General features: G+C 40.3%; 1 protein-coding gene across 1 annotated transcript in view; it reads left to right on the top strand.

Annotated features, from left to right (window-relative positions):
* The first annotated feature begins 591 nt into the window (after window positions 1-591).
* Window positions 592-15254, top strand: part of NCK2 (NCK adaptor protein 2) — a 53964-nt gene continuing 39301 nt past the window's right edge. The window contains exon 1 of the mRNA XM_009638928.2: window positions 592-665. The gene's annotated coding sequence lies outside the window, so the exon portion shown is untranslated. The remainder of the gene's footprint in view (window positions 666-15254) is intronic.

The following is a 15254-nucleotide window of genomic DNA, read 5'->3' as shown; positions in this document are numbered from 1 at the left end:
CTACGGCCGCAGCCGGGGCCATGTCCAGAAGACTCTCCCAGGAAGATGGTCCACCACTTCTCAGGGGCTGGGTGGCCATGCTTAGCCACCCTCATGGTGCTATTGCTAACATCCAAATGGGTGCGAGTGCCTCCTGGGTGGAAATAGTCCTGTCTCGCAAAACTGCTGGCTGTGCTTTTGCTGATGTACCTCAGTTTTCCAGGTGTAAGAGCGCTTCCCTTTTCTTAGGAAGTTCGGGTGAGTTAAACTGATGAATGTAACAGTGAAGGAAGCGGTAAATAATGGTACTTTTTAAAATGTAATCTTTCTAAAACTGGGCTGAATTTTTAATTCCATTTCTTGACTGACTTTTCTCTGTATTGTGATGGCTGGGTTTGGATTGTCCTGTGGTTAAATGGACCTTGTATTCATCGAGAAAAGTTAGAAATGAAGATGGATTCTATTTATGCTGAACAGGTGGATTGAATTAGAGCCATTCTGCCTTCCCTCCAGCATCTCTTAGGAGGTTTTGATAGTATGAGAACTAAATTACCTAGCTAAAGGTCTTCTGAGTTTAGTGCTGAAACTAAAATGTGTGTTGTTTGTTGTTTCAGATAGTGGTGTGCGTATCTTTGTTGGAGAGTCCTGCCCTTCGCTGCCTGGATCCTTTTAACAGTGTGCCAAAGGTGAGTGTTTCAAGTTCAGGGGTTATTTTTGAAACTCAAGATAACGAGTGAACTAGATGTCTTGCTTGGTTTTTTGCTTTTATGTAGTGTGGTACTTGTGATTTTTTTTTTTTTTTAACTGATGGATGGATGGATGATTAAATAGCAAGTCTTTCCTTCAGTGATCAGAGACAAATCAGTTTTAGCTCTCACTTTCAAAAAAAAAAAAAAGGCAAGAAAAAAGGATAGGCTCAGACTATTAATTAAGCCCTAGGTATTGCTACCACTGGTTTTTGGCTCCTGTCACCTACTGCTTTGACTTGGGATGTTTCCCCTGAAGGCACTGTAGGCAGGACGTGGTGGTGCAGGAGGTATGGAGGAGTGGCGGCCATCAGTAGCATGTGGTGGAACAGACAATACTATTCTCTGATTGAATTCTACAAACTAAGTGATAGCTTGTAAAGTATTGAGAGGAAAGAAGGTTTGTGGGTTTCCTGTGAGAGTAGAACAGAATTGCATTCAGTATGTATAGAATATCTTCCTTGGCTGGCTCTGAAGAGCTGAAGTAACCTAATGAAGCTGATGTTTTCTGTAGGATTCATTTTGTGGTAGAGTCTGACTGTCTTCTTTCTGTTAATTCATGTACGCTGTTGTCTGTTTCTAGTAACTGTAGTTGATCTCTGTGGCTTAGTGGAGATTTACTAACAGAAACTTTTAATAAAATGAGACCTCATTACAACTGTACCAAAAAATAAAAGCAAAAAGGCAGAACACTGAATGAACTGTAAGCATTGTAGTGGCTGCAGCACGGAGCAGAAAACTGGGAATCTTAGTTTCATACATTACTTTACCAGGTGGATTTGTTGTTTCTTACTCAGATTCTCTGTTTATAAAATAAAAATAATATTACCTTCTTCAGAAGGAAGATATGAAGGCTAATTATTGACATTTTGGAGCCTTCAGATGGAAAGCAATGTATGAAGTCCTCATGTGCCTTGATATTAGTTGCGAGTTCTGTTAAATCTTGTTCAATGAAGTGTTATCAGATGTTGGAATTAGACTTAATTTGTTTAATAAAGTGCAGGTGAACCAGTTAGAATTAAAATGCAATCCAGTCTCAAGGGTAACATTTACATATGTTTTTGCAAATTATTCAGTTTCCTTCAAACTGAAAAGGAAATTCTGAAGTACTAGGATAGAAACTCTGAGATGCTACAGTTGGCTTTTGCACTACATTTCCAAATTATCTGATATATGTCTTTAAATGTAATGGACAAATTTATAACCCTGGCCTTTCCAACAGATGAGAGTATAGCCCTGAATGTTTTGTATTTGTGTTTAAAGACTAATAGTGAGAAATCTTTTGTAATAATTTTCTGGAGTAGAAACTTCAGTGACTTTTCTTTATAGTTTTTGTGTGTCATGTAGCTAGCAAAATGAAAATATTCTTGAAAGGGCTGTTAATGTAAAAACAAAATAAACACACAATCCTGAAGCCAATGGTTCATCAAACTGTAGACTTAATCCTAGTAAAGTTATTCTCATTTTTTTACTAAAATTTGTACTCAAAATTAAGCTTGTATTTTACTATGGCCCAAATTTTGTATTTATTTCAAATGTGTAATCTTTTTCTTGTCTTTTCTTATAATCGTTTTCAGTTAAATGTTTGGTGAAAATGATTACAAAAAAAAATCCACTGCTTCATTCAAGGAAATAGGTGTTGGGAATCTGGGTTATGGATCTAAAGTCATCTTTATTTGTTGAACTTATTTCGGTGCTCTTTGGCTTGTTAAGAAATTTTTTCTTATACCCTTTAAAACAAGAAGCAGGGAGGGGAACCAAACATGCCCAAAGTGAAAGGGTTTACAGCAGGTGAAGGTTTTATATACTTCCCCAAAAGGCAACAAATAGTTAATAGCTCACTGAAAGGAGAAGAGGAAGAACTATTTGGATATCTCGGCGACGGGTGTAATGTATATATATTTTTTTTTAATTTTTTTTAAAGTATGGGTACCCAGAATGCTTGCTGTGTCCAATTAGACAACACTTAATTTCAGTAACAAAATTAGATCTAACTTCTGTATGAATATTTTATGTCTTTTTCCACCTTTGTGTGCATGTTTCTGGTGGGCTATATTCAGCTTGGTAAAGATGTGATTTCTGCAAAACATGGAATGTTCTAATGCCTTTCGCAAAAGGAAATGAATTCATAGGTGTAGGTTCAATAAAGCCGACACTTGAAATGCTTTGGTAAACCAGAACATAGTAAACCTTTTGCCCTTTAAAAAGGAAATGCAATTTGCAACAGTGTAAATATTCACAAATTACACTCAAAATGTTCTTAAACTTCACCAGATTGTGGACAATAATGTGTCCTTGTAGGATTTTGTTGAGTCAGAACTACAGTGTAATTAGTATGTGGTTGTCAAGGCCTGCCAGCTCATCTTTTATCTAGCTGGGCAAGCTGGCTTTTTTCAGTTGTTTGTTTTTGTTTCTCTATTTATTTATTTATTTATTTTTAAAGGAAGAGAACTATATGGCAAGCACCCTTTTTAAAAAAAACCAAAAACAACCTGCCAGTTTCTGCAATGAAGTTAGTATGAAGTTATAGAAGGCGGCTAATGTTCTGGTAATTTATTGCAATCATTCCGTTGTTGCAAACCTGAAACTATTCAAAAACCATTTAACCTATTTTAGAACATCAAATTGCATGTGGTGGTATTCTGTACTTTTGAACTTGTTCCTCATGCGCTTACAGTCCGTATGGGTTCCTCATCAGAGAACACCGTACAGCTTTCATCAATACATGAAAATTCAGTTCAGTAAAAATAAAACTATGACCGCGGTTTTCCTGGTAGAAGTAGTTTTGTGGTTTGATAGCCAGTATGGACTTTGGCTGTCTTCTCGTCCAGCATGCCAGTTTTTCTGAGCCAAAAAAAGCTTTGCCTGCTGAAAAAAAATCTAGCACGTTGCTCAGCAAGATAGCTATGAGTTAAGCTATATATGTAAAATAGATACCATGAGTAAGCTAAGGTTAAGCTTGTGCCCAAGTGTATTTGTGAAACGAGCACAGAACACGCGGTGACCAACCTCAGTGCCTTGACCAGTGTTCAGAGGAATGCTGCTGGTGGAACTGGTTACTGAGCCCCTTTTTCTCTGGTTTCTAACCAAACGCACCCCTGCCTTACACCGGGTTCAGTCAGAGGATTTGAATATGCCCTGCACTTTTGAGGGACAGCTGACATGGCTTTGAATGCCATCTTGAGAAACTCTTCAAGATCGCTTATGCAGTTAAGTTACAGCACAGAGAGGGCGTCCTGAGATGTCAAAAGCGTTTGTGACTTTAGGTGAGTGTTCCACATAGAGGTGTAAGTCAGGGAAAGTCAGCTTGAGGCTTTCGGGGTGTGGGGACTGTGCGCTAGGGCTGTATTGGCGTGGGGGCGGACCGGTGATCCCAAACCCTCCTGAAGGAGGAAGCAGATTAGCAGCTGAGGTCACCGAGTTACTCCAAGATGTAACTGCCCCATAAAACTGACTGCTGTTGCCATCTCCTGCTTGCAAATGCCTCCTGCAGATCCCCTCCCCTCAGGTTTCTGAGGGGTGCCGAGCCTGTTCCGTAGCTCTTCAAGGCTGGCTGCGTGAGCTGGCACTTTGCAGGAGCGGGCACGCAGCCAGCGTCGGCGTAGGTCACTTTTAAAATCAGCTGAAGGATCGTTCCTCTGTTTGATAATGACTGGAAGGCAGTTCAGCTGGGGGGGAGGCTTTGAGGGAACTTTAAATGATTCGTTGTTCCTGTTAGCTGTATTTCTACTACGCACCAATTCTAAAACTGTAAACGTGTAATGTTCAGTAGTGCTCTTACCATTTGAATACAGTGTTATATGGAATGTGTTATGTATTATGTCAAATGTATTATGGTATTAAAAAACAGTTCGGCCTGCTCAAATACTGCCTTTCAACGAAGGGGGAGGGATTGTTCATGCAGTTCATCTCATTTCCTATCTTGGCTAATGGTTTTGTGCGTGTTACCTGGAGGCGCTCTGGGTAACTGCTGAAATCGGTGGATTTCACAGAATAGAAAATAGGTAAAGGTTAGTGTGGAATATTTGCTGTGGAATTCTGTTTCTAATAACGCGGTTAATTAATCTTGGATTACGATTAGTGTTTGCACTGTAGTAACAAAGCTTGAATTGTACTAAGCAGGGAGGACTGAGAAAATAAGCTTGTCCTGCTGTTTATTTTTTAAGCCAGTAGTAACACCAAGCATAGAATACCATGCATACAGATACAAACCTTTTGCAGTCTATTTTTTCTTTCCCTGATTTTAAGTCTGAGACACATCACAGGCTCCTTGCAGTCTCCTGGGTTGAACTCCCACTTTCCTTTGTGCTCTCTCTTCACACCCTTTTGTTTCCGGGATCCCCTGCAGCTCTCATCCCTCCTTATTTTGGAGGCTGTTGTCTGTGTCAGCTCTTCTTAGTTGTTCCCCGTAATAGAACCTCTGTGCAGCTTATTTTCTACCTGCTCTGTCACCCTCTTTTCCCCCCCCTCCTTTCTTTTAAATGAACCTACTCCTGCTTTTTGATTCAGCAGCTGTATGTGCAATCCTTCCAGCAAATCCCCTGCTACTGTCATTGCTACTCACACAGGTTTGTTTTTTTTTTTTCCTTGCTGGTGTGAGCCCTTGCATTTCTTTTTAGCACTTCTTTTCCCAGTGACCACTTGTTCCACCTGCTATCCTATAAAATTTACCTCTAGCCTGATGTATTTTTTTTTTTAATTGGAAATATTGAGATCTTAACAGACCTGTTCCTGTACCCAAGTTAACTATCTGCCCTCTCATGCCAGCCAGCTATTGCAGGTGTTGTCAGAGACATCCTTTGCCTTAAGCAGCAGGTTGTTTGGGGGATCTGGATTTTCCCAAGAGGCTGATTTTGAATTCTCTATCTTGCACCAAAACCAGTAGTTTTTTGTCCTTCGGTGCTTGGCACATTCCCTGATAAGCTGGGTTGTCTCATACCATTAGTTCTCAAGTTATCACATACCAGCCCCAAAAATGCTGTTGAATGAGGGTTAGACCTCTCATTATATTTGATCTCTGAATTTGTCTTTTGAGATTAAACAGTCAGAGTATTACTTTTCCTTTCTTAATTCTCCCTCAAGATTACTGAATGGCATTTTCTACCAGCTCTGGATTTGTATAGGATCTGGAAAGCTCCGTTCCGTTATTGCTAGAGAGAGTGCTGGTTTATAATGATGAAGATCAGGGCATTTAGTAAGCTAAAGCATTTATCTCAAAATAAAAGGGTGTGACATCCTTGGGTTTACTTAAATGTTTTGACTAGAATGACAAACCGGGGTGAGGGGTGGTGGTGTTTAAATACATGTTTAGAAAAGTGGTTTTGAAACTAGCTCATAAGCAAGATTTTGACAGTTGTACTCTAGAAATTGAATTTACCATCAGAGGGATGATGGAATCTTGCCTTCTCAACTGTTGACTTGCGCTTCAGGCCCGCTCTGGATGCATGGCTGCTATGACATACTTTCTGACGGCAGTAAGTTACTGCAGCTTCAGAAGTCTTGACCTGTGAGCTGTAACCGTGTAACTGGTAACACATCATCGTGTGGCCGAAATGGAGGTGTCCCATACGTGTGCAGGGCTTACGTCCGGTTGTGTAAGGAGCAGCTGCTGCTGTATATCCTTAAGGAAAAAAGGTGGCGGCAGATCAATAGGTGGTTGTGACCTGCTCCCTGGCTGTGGTTCAGGAGAAGCAGAGGAAAATGACATTGCAAAGCAGGCCACTGGTTGGACTAGGGATTTTGGCCTGTAAGTGGTGGCGGGGCATCTCCGCATCCTGAGTCAGTACCCTAATTCTCTAGAACCCTTAAAAATAAGAGTAACAAAAACTGAGGGCAGCATTTGATGCAATGACACAGTACTGCTTACCTTTTTGGAGCTAACGCTTGGTTTCAGGTTTGAGTTTTGAACCTAAATGTACTTACTGCACACTAGATGAGGAGGAACAAGGCATCAAATAACACTTCAGTCCAAGACCTGTTCTTCAGAGCTTGATTTTCAGTAAGGAGCTTAAGAACAAGGACAAACAAAATAAAAATGCTTGGTATTTGTCACTTGAAACATTCAGAAGTTCTGTGATGCAGGAAAGAAAAAGGGATCTCTCTTTTGTAAGTTCTCCCTGAGGCCCAGGGGGAGAGGGGATGCATGCATCTCCCCCTTCTCCCTCTTCTCTTTCTCACCTTGAGGTAATTTGTGAATTTTTATATACCTGCTCCTACTGTTGATGAGTCAGGGGTTGTAATTGCCACTCCTTTCATATGCTGCTCCACAACTCCCAATATTTGTATATGAATTCTCTTTAAAAAGGCTTTTTCATTGAGGCCTAATGCAGATTTGGTAACACTATTGGCTTCTCTTAGTAAGGTCTGGTTTAGATAACAAAGAAACTGTCCACTTCTGTTGTAATATTACTTAAGAGTAGTGGTGTATCACTCTTGAGTTTTGACTACAAGTAATACTAAGGTCCTGCAAGAAGCTGTGAAGTACTAATTTGTGTGCCCTCAACTAAACTTGTATATAAATCAATGCCATCATAGTCACTTTTATGAAACTCAGTAGCAAGACAAATTTTTAAATTTGTATTTATCTAGAAGTAATGAGAACTTTGTGGCTAGACTTCCAAATTTCAGACCTGTGTTTTTGAACGTGTTTTTCCTTTATTTTTAATCTTGGTTCTAGTACAGATACTAATACACACAGTCTCTTCCCATGTTTAGAAACTATTTGGCTACTATTACTTCCCTTCCACATTTGTTGATGCATTTTGTTGTTATCTGGTGAGGATTGAGGAAGAAAACGTGTCCGTGAGCGTGTGAGGATAGAATGTCTCATCAGTGTAAGAGTACATACATTTCTGGATGAAAAGGAATGTGATGTAGCAGCCAAAGCCAAACGTTTAGTTTTGAACCGCTTTGTTTATTGCAGGGAGATTTTATGCAGAAAAGTGAGCTGTGGAGAAATTTCTGGCAGAAGATAAAACAGTAAGAGGAGATTTAGAGGAGTTCGGAAAGACTCAGTTTTGTTCAAGCATTGGAGCTGAGAGAGGGAATAAAGAAGGACGGCAGTCCGGCATCACCAGGCAGTGTTGATCTCTGTTGAATGTATGTTTTGCTCATAGAAATGTAGACTCTTCTAATTGCTTATTCTTGGTTTTGGGTAACTGTTTCTGTTGAAAAAGTCAGATATTCCTAGTCTTTATCTGGTAAAAGTTTATTTTCTGAAGCTTATCTTTTTGAGCAGCAGTTCTGGTGCAGTGGAAGAATCATGTTGGGGTAATAGCAGTAGAAACTTTTTAGATTCTCTGTGTAAGCCATCTTAAAGCAGCTGACAGCTGAACTGCAAAGTAGGAGTTTAGAATAAGGAACACTTCCTAACGTGCTTACAGCACGTGTTTTCTGGAGCACGCCTGGCAGAAGGGTTTCAGTAAATCCCCTTTCATCCTTTTCCCCCTTTGGTGAATGGTGTTTCTCTCTTGGTTTTGTGTCCGTCCCCTTCGACTGAGGAATTAACAATGGCTTGCTGCTGTAATCGTGTGGCAGAGCACTCGCAAGTACTATTTTTTTGGATGAGGACCTCATTTGAACTGGAGGAAGGTATGTAAGAAGTAGTTTGATTGAAATAAATGAATCCCGCCAACACTCCAGACCAAAAATGTAGTCTTGACTTTAAATTTAAAGCATTTTTAAGAGCTATAGGACAGGTTGTTTTGAAACCTGCTACATCTGGAAAAGTGTGAGGATTGGGCTTCCTCATCACTTGTGTTTTGGGAATGGTAAGAGAGGATTCCTGTCTTAAGAGCTGTTAGATGGAAGAAGAACAGGTAACTTCAGGGGGAGACTGGGATGGCCCTTTCTTGCCTGGGCTGATACTTTCCCAGTTGTGTAGCATTAGCACAGCAGTCAATCTGACAGACAAGAGATTTATGAAGCTGCAGCATTCACTCACTCACATCTCGTACAAGATCCAACAGTGTCTGTTCGTTTAAATTGTGCTTTCTCTTGGTACGTGTCCTATCAGGAAATTAAAAGGATAGCGTTCTGAGTAACTGTCTTGTGGTCCAATCTTCTTCAGGAAGATGCACAGATTTATACAGGAATAAATTTAATGGTGTTAGCTGTTTTGTAATGAAATCTAACACTGTTATCTTTCAAGCTGCCTCTTTGGTTACGTGCATAAGCATAGAATGAAGAATGATATCTTGTGTCCGGTGATTACTTTTACCTGTACTATGCAAAGACCCTGCTTCTAGAAAGTAGATTTTTACCTGGGGAACTCTCCTAGATAGGAGAAATCGGTGTTCAGTAACCCCAAATTCAGGTAAAAAAAAATCTATGGAGTTAAATTGAAAAGTATCTTAATTTTGGTGGGGGTTTTTTTTGTTTGGTTGGTTTTTTTTTTTTTTTTTTGCTGCTACATGCACTTTTTTATATTGGATAAAAATTCTGGTCCAGATGACATGGTAAAAATATTCAGAAGCCAAAGAATTTATTCAGTATTTGAAATGACGGTAAACTGAAAGCTCACGGGAAGAGAGTCTGAACAGGGCCATTAAAATACTTAGTGTTCTGTGAACTAGAAAGTTAAAAATTGTTTTAGTACACGTTTTTCACATTTTCCTACTGTCATGAGGTAGATTGAATGGGGTTTTTTGTAAAGCAATTGATAAATTGCTTAAGACTATAAAGTGAACATTGTCTAGAAACGGACAATGTAATTCCCCCCCTCCCCCCCCCAACAGCTTTGGTTGGGAATAAATGCGTTTTTCAACTGAACAAACATCTCTTTCTAGTTAAAACGTGAATATATGATTTTACTATTGGGGAACAGAAGGTCAGCGGTTCAATTTTATTTTCAGCATTTTATAGACAGTTTAAAGTGAAATCCCTTGAAAAGTAGGTAGCAGTGTTTCAAGGGATTAGCAGTAAAACGTAGCAATCCACAGTGATTCTGAGCTTTGTCCTTCTGTGCGAGATCAAGGTTAAACTTCTTATGTCTGAGGGCTGTTCTTTGTTTATACAATGCATAAATGTACTAACACTTCCAGTGAAGTATAATTCCTGCAGACCATTGAATGTTTGAGCTAGGGGAGAAGAAGCAGCAATGGAAGCAAATAATTCAAATGGATTTTTTTTTTTTTTTGGATCTTGAAAGTAATTCAAGGATGTCTGCTTTATAAAATTTCATGGTGTTCACCATATCCTGAGTGGCTGGCTGTTTTAATTTCAAGGCGAGAAGGAAGGTTTATTGATGGTGAGGATGAAAGTGCATGAACAGCAGTACACTTAATTTGTTCTTCCACAGAGTGTGTTTCACCAGTCTGTCTTATATATATATAATATTACCTAAATGTCCTCGCAGTAGGGTGTCTGCTTTTTTTTTTATGATCTTGTGTACTTGGCTCCCTCCTACCCCCTTTTTGTAAAGGACTGTGGAGAGGCTGGTTAGGTGTAAAGTGATTTGTAATTTTGTGTTGTTTAGACACCTAATGTATGTTGTGTTCTTCCTGGACTTTCCCCTCTCTTCTATCTTGGGTGTTGTTTTTTTTTGTTTGTTTGTTTTTCATGTATTTCCAAATGTATAGGTAAGCTTAAGTGTTGTCTGCTGGGAAGAATGGCGAGATAACAGTCCAGAGCAACACCAACAAACATTAAGCTTATCCGTGTCTCTGACTTAGTAGAAACACCCATAAACCAACGCAGAGATGAGGCCATTAATCATTGCTGCTCTTTTAGAGGCGAGATGAGGTCTCTTTTCCCAAAAGTTTCCTTTAGTGCAGTTGAGCTGTTTATTAGTTGCATGGCTTTTCTGAAACTGCTTTTCAGAGAATTCAGGAAAAGGTGAGCTGATGCTCTTCTGACCCTCTCGCTGTATATATCTAAATGTGAGGCAGCATTTGGGGTTCTGTTGTGTTTACCCTGCAGCCAAGAAATGTAGGCCAAAAAAGCTGTCTCCTCCCAGTTTGTCTCACGCTCTTTTCAGCCAAAGGGCCTGAAGATGTCCTCTCTGCACAGTCTGGGTTTTAGCACTGCTGTCTAGAATGTGGAAAACCATCGCTCTCGATGGTAACACCTTCAAAATAAAGCAAGCAGCAGCTTTTTGCTCTAATAGTGGAAAAAGTCACCGCAGGTTGGGTCATCCGCAGTAGTTGCATCTGCGTAGGCTGCTGACGGACGCAGAGCAAGAACCCGCCGGCGCCGCCCGCCTGCCCGAGCCCAGCCTGCGGCTGGGGCTTGCAGCAATGGGTGCAGGACAGGTTGAGGGCAGGTGGCACGAGCGGGTGGGGGCTGAAGGCCGGAGGAAGGGGTTGGTAGGAAGGGATGTGAGCTGGGTATCTGTGGTTGGAGTTGTTACATATTCAGACAGGTTTTTTTCCCCCGTGCTTTCAGCAGACTAAAACCAGTGATGATAGCTTAATAATTCATGCTCCTTGTGTTTTCTGATGAGTATACAATAAAAGGGCATGAAAAGATGCAATTTTGTAGTCTTTAAGATACAGGGAAATACCTTCTTCCAAAAATACCATCTGGGTTGGATGAAGCACTAATAAAATCATCTAACTACAAAAGTCCTCTCTCAGTGTCTTTTTGCCTGGTCTCTAGAAGGTTGCCAGTACTGGCTGTTAATCTTCGTCCTGTGTTCCCAATGAAATAAAACCACAAATTTCTTTAAAATACACCTCCCCGTGCCCCCCTTTTCCAAGCAAGCTGAAATATGTTTGGTTTTTTTAATCCCTTAACATTGTCTTTCAGCGATTCTTGTGTTTATGGAAAGACTTGAGCCAGGTTTTTATTGTAAACCTTTTGCGCTGTTGGTGACCATACTCAGTTTCAGCTTAGCTAAAGACCTATTAGAGCATAGGTAAGTTAGAAGGCTCCTAACTAGTATTGCAAAACTTTAACATATGTTGCTGTAACACCAGCTGTTCCAGTAGAATACCAGCATTTTGTCCTTTGAAATAGAATTTTAAATTTAAATCATCTGTCAGAAGCTAAAAATGAACACTGCCTAGTTTATAACAGGCATACTGTTTAAAAAAGGGTATAGAAATATCCTTTTCTTTTTAAGTAAAACATCAAAAGATTTTTAAAAAACTTAGGTTCCCGAAACAGCAGAGTGCTTATTGCATAAATAGAGATAGTACTTAGTGTTACGTGTTTTAAAGTTTGTCACATTGATTAAGCATTTGTATCTTGAACCGCCCGAGACCAGGGAATTTTGTGGCATAGCAGTGTTACTAATGAAATTAAAACAATCTGAAATTGGGAAGGCTAGCTTGTATGAAGGTCACAACATGAAAGAGAGTGAACATCGTATCAAATCAGGGCAGTATTGCATGAATTAATAGAAGGCCAGCACTCAGATTTGTGTTCTTTTACTGCTGCAGCAGCCTACCTTGTAACAGCCCTGATGGCTTCCTCTTTCTACCACTAGGGAGGCAGCAGGCTAAAGTAACTGCTACTTTCTCAGACAAATGTTAGCAATTTTATCCTTATCTAATAATATTTTCCAGAGACTTACTGTTGTGACGGCATTGTGTCCTTTTCTTGCAACTTGAGCTTTCTCTGAGAGCGTATGCCTCAAATAATGAAGCTGTATTACTCTGAATAATGGGCAGCCATGACTGTGAGGTGACCTTGGCTTACAAGAAAGGCGGAAAGATGTGAGCTGGGGGATTGCCCTCGCCCTGCTCGTTGTGCTTGGCAGCCTCTACCTTCGAGGGCATCCCCACTGCTCTTGCCTGGTAGACACTGGTGCTACTACACTTTCCTGCTGGAGTGGGCTTGGGGAGCTGGAACGGGCCGTGTCATCACCCACAGCCATCAGAGGTGGTCATTGCTGAGACTCTGGGCTGCATGCAAAATATATGTGAGTCTCGCTGCGGAGATGCATGCTTTGTGATTAAAACTATTCCTTTTCCTTAAACGGCGAGTGTACGTTTTAAAAGATTTGAAGCAGTCCCTGCTTATTTCATCTGGGTAGACTGATCCGTGTGATACAGGCTTCATGAAAACATTGGGTGGAAAATTTTTTTACAAACATCCTTTTATATGTTGTTATATAAACACCTATAATGTGAGATTTCTTTTTTGTTGAATGGTAAAGTGCTGTACTGACTCCTTAGCAGGAAGGGTGTATTTCTGGGTGTTTCTAATCTGTATTCTCATTTATTTCTTTGTGTGTCTTTAATAAAAATAAAAAAAAAAAAAAAAAAAAAAAAAAAGACTTCTAAGCCACTTAGAAGACAAAAAAACAAGCTTAACTTTTGTGCTGTATTGGAGCTACGCAGAAATTCGTTACCACTAAACTAGTCTTGAGGTTTCCTGTTTGCAGTTGTTCTGTAACGCAAGATACAAAGCGCTGGAGTGTAGCTGCAGTTGTATTAGAGATTGGGATATCAGATAGGCTGTGGGGCTGAGAGAAGGAAACACTGCTTAGTAGCTGTCAGAGGCAGCCAGTTGAAGAAATAAAACCCCAAACCTCACAGCGTTGTGCCCTGAATCAATGGCAGGGGTTAGAGAGGGGAAGAGGGTTTTGAGGTGTGTGGGGGCAGGCTGTTGGGTAGCATCAAGATGAAGTTACTTAACTAATACAGTTCTAAACCAGTGGTTAATTAAGACCGATCCTTCACAATATTTTTATTTTTATTTTTTTTTTAAGATATACAGCCTGCTTGTATTTTAGCAAGAAGTATCATCTAAAAAAACCCACCCTTGAGGTGCCTGTAGAAGTGGGCCGCGGCAGGGCCTGTTGCGCATGGGCCGAGGCACCTCTGATGTGATTAACCGTTCCACCGGCCTGTGTCGCCCTCACAGTTTTATCTATAATTACTGTTGTTGGTTTGGTTTTTGGTGTTGGTTCCCCCATCCCCCCCACCCCACCTTTTCCTAAGTGACTCATAAGGAGACGGAGTACTCTTACACCTAAGAACAAATGTCTTGGGACCTGCCAGAAAGGCCCACAGTGTCTGCTGAGCCCGCCTTTGAAGTCACCCCTAAGGCTGGGCCTGCCTGGCAGCTGGTTGTTAACCGGGCCGGCATGGGTGCGGGCTTGGGTAGATGGGTAGGTCTAAATCAGGAACTCAAATTAAGTGGAAAATGTACAGAAAAAAATAGTTTGTTCATGCCTATCTTCCTTAAAACCCTTTTAGTAAGTACTGATTGCACATCCGTAATCTGCTGGTACGCTGTGTGGGGGTTTTTTTTGGGGGGGGGGCCAGAGGGCGCGGGTGTAGGGGGAGTGTCCTTTGTCTCTTTCCTTTATTTTTCTTTAGGATTAGACTTCATCTGACTGCTTGGTGGTGTTACCAAGGACATCCAATTTATGCTTTCAAATTAGTGGTACAATGGTAACTCTCCAGAACTTTGCTCCAAATTTTCCTCAGAGTTGACGCTAAAACTGTAAAAGCTTTGTGTATGGTTCTGCTATCTTGGGGTGCATTTGAAGATTAAAAGTGTTTAATTTTTCTTACTATTTTTATACCCCAGTTTCACTGTAAAATAATCCCATAGTGTAGAAATAAGCATTAAACATTTTCTTCTTACATCACATGCAGGAAATTTAATGTTCTGTCTAATCCTGTACTTATTCTATTGCTATTATTTAATTTATTCCAGGCGCAGTTTAATAACTTTTTATAGTTTTTAATGAGCTGAACTGCACTTCTTGCGATACTTTCAGTTTGCATTTCCTGACTTGAGCTTGTTGATATCAGTTTTTCCTTTTCACAGAAAAGACCAGGGAGACGGGACATGAAAACCTCTAGAGCTTTTTACTTCACTTATGAAACAGGATATTTAACCCTATAATACTTCTTTCATAAATGCTAAATTGTGAACGTAGGTTGGGAAATGTAATAAAACATTCCTCCTTTGCAGTGCATCCCTTTATTTTCATCTTTGTTCACGTTTATTCTTTACACCTACTCATCCTTGCTTTCAGCTTCGGAAAACTGACCCTCCTAAAGTACCAGCAGTAACTTCTATTGATTGTGACTGTGTCTTCAGTATGTGCATCAAAGTAAATTAGATGATAATCACTTGCACTTACTCAGCTATCGCTTTTAGTTCAGTAGTTAATGCATCCTCATGAGACCTAATAGCGAAATACCCCAAATTAATTGTCAAACTTGTGTTAAAACAGCCAGCAACTTTAGGCAGCTCAGGTATGTGGTTTTTTTTCTGCTCGGGTACTAGTTTGACACCTCAGAACTGCATAGCCAGATGATGAATGTCTGGTGGCTACAGCTATTTAGTTAACTTTCTTTAAAAGAGAGGGGGAGTACTCCTAGAATAATTTTTGGTGCAGTGACCTCTTTCCAAAGAAATGTGTCCCCTGGGGTGGATTGACACACATTATATGCAGTATTAAAATGTTAAACTGCAGAAGCAGTTAGCTAAGGTGGCCTTTATGTGATCCATCTCCATTTGTCTGAGCACCAGCAAATAGCCCATGTAACCAAGCATGGAAAGGGTTTTACTGGTTTTAACAAAAGGGCAATGATTTGCCATAATTTGGGTCAGCTTGTTTACTCT

This window comes from Egretta garzetta, unplaced genomic scaffold (genome assembly GCF_000687185.1).
Source record: "Egretta garzetta isolate BGI_Z169 unplaced genomic scaffold, ASM68718v1 scaffold5, whole genome shotgun sequence".
Classification (NCBI taxonomy): domain Eukaryota; kingdom Metazoa; phylum Chordata; class Aves; order Pelecaniformes; family Ardeidae; genus Egretta; species Egretta garzetta.
Note: the sequence above shows the minus strand (reverse complement) of the source record. Positions and strands in the feature narration are given on the sequence as shown.